The sequence below is a fragment of the Delphinapterus leucas genome, chromosome X (genome assembly GCF_059928025.1).
Source record: "Delphinapterus leucas isolate spDelLeu-1000000601 "Yukka" chromosome X, BTC_Dleu_Yukka2, whole genome shotgun sequence".
In the NCBI taxonomy this organism is placed as follows: domain Eukaryota; kingdom Metazoa; phylum Chordata; class Mammalia; order Artiodactyla; family Monodontidae; genus Delphinapterus; species Delphinapterus leucas.
This window is the reverse complement of record NC_143150.1, coordinates 95,611,622-95,613,340: the sequence shown is the minus strand read 5'-3', so window position 1 is coordinate 95,613,340 and position 1,719 is coordinate 95,611,622.

Genomic DNA, 1,719 nt, shown 5'->3' with positions numbered 1-1,719 from the left:
GCCAAGTCACTTGCCCAAGGTGACACGATTAGTCATAGGTAGAGACGGAATTTGAACCCATTTCCTGAGCCTAAAGTTCATGCTCTAAACTGTCACCCGACTAAGCTAGCCAGGTCTTCAAATGAATCAACCAAATACCTCTCGCTGGGTTTGGTCACTGAGGTTGGAGAAATCCCAGAGCACCCAACAGAGAGTGGAGTGTGAGTAGCAGTTGGTGTCAAGGGTGCTGATGAAAGAAGGCTAGTCTCTCATAATTATGCCAGTCCCTCTCCCCTCGCAGCCAATGAGAACTGCATCTAGTGTGGAATCTTGATAGCAGTCTGGTTTCCTTTATTTCTATTCCATAAACTTTCTACGTGTTGCCTTCTACACCAAAGATAATACCTACAACCCAAGTGGAGATAGAGGCTAGAAATTTTTACTGGAGTAGCTGCCTTCAAAGCCTGTTGGCAGGGCAGAATGGCGAATGGGGCCTGGGTGTCTAAGATAAAGCCCTTGGTTACATCCCGGAGTACCAGTTAAATCACAGACTGCTTTAGCCTAAAGAAGGTAACTGGTGGATGTGAGCCAGAGAGCACTTTTTGAAGGGAAAGGGAAAAAAAGGGTGACAGATGCCCTGGGCGGATGATCCTGGAGGCCGAGGCTCGGGGTGATTACAGCCTATTGGTGCTACTGTAATATGAAAGAAAATGCTCCAGCTGATATCTTGAGCAGACCAACACTGATAGCGTTGTGAAGACTGTGGTCTAGGCCAAGGGAGAAATACAGTCAGCAGGTAGCAAGAATGGACTTGGGGGTAGGCCGAGTGCTACCTGCTTAAGTGGGAACAAACTGGGACAGAACTTTGGTCAAGTGAAGGAATGTAGCCCTGTCATGAGTTCAAAAATACCCAAATAACGTGGAGGGGGTGGACATAGTTCACAGTTGCACAAACAAATAATAGCTTCATTCCCAAAAGGTTTAAAAGTCTCTAGAAATTCTTTTGGACCATGAACTTTAGAATATAAAAGTGGCTGGAAAAGGACTCTGGGCATTTTGATAATGCAGCTTTTCTACCCAAAGTGATGATTTTCAATAAGAAGAAAAACCTGGGCAAACTGTCGCTCCCCTTAGCCTGTGAGCTACTTTCCTTACAATTACTTTCTCTGAAAGCAATATAACAAATGTTAAAAAGAACACTAGAGTCCAGGATGGTCTGGAATGAATGTTTTATGGAGACAAGGAATATCATTTGAGTGAATTTATGCCATAAAAGACCACATAGGCCACTTAGAATAGCAAGTTGAGGCTCTCAGGCTGCACTGAGAGATTCCCGTTCCCTTACGAATAGTTCAATTAAGGCAACTAAATTATCAGTGGGATTGTGGGAAAACCCACTAAACTTGTACACTTAGAATTCAGAGAATTCTAGGACATACGGGGTCATTTTTTTAACCTGGGGTTGTTTGAAGCCATGAAACCCACCATTAAAAGTCATTACAGGCTTCCCTGGTTAAGAATCCGCCTGCCAATGCAGGAGACATGGGTCTGAGCCCTGGTCCGGGAAGATCCCACATGCTGCGGAGCAACTAAGCCCGTGTGCCACAACTACTGAGCGGCTACTCTAGAGCCTTCGAGCCACAGCTACTGAAGCCCATGCACCTAGAGCCTGTGCTCCGCAACGAGAGAAGCCACCACAATAAGAAGCCCGGGCACAGCAATGAAGACCCAATGAAGCCA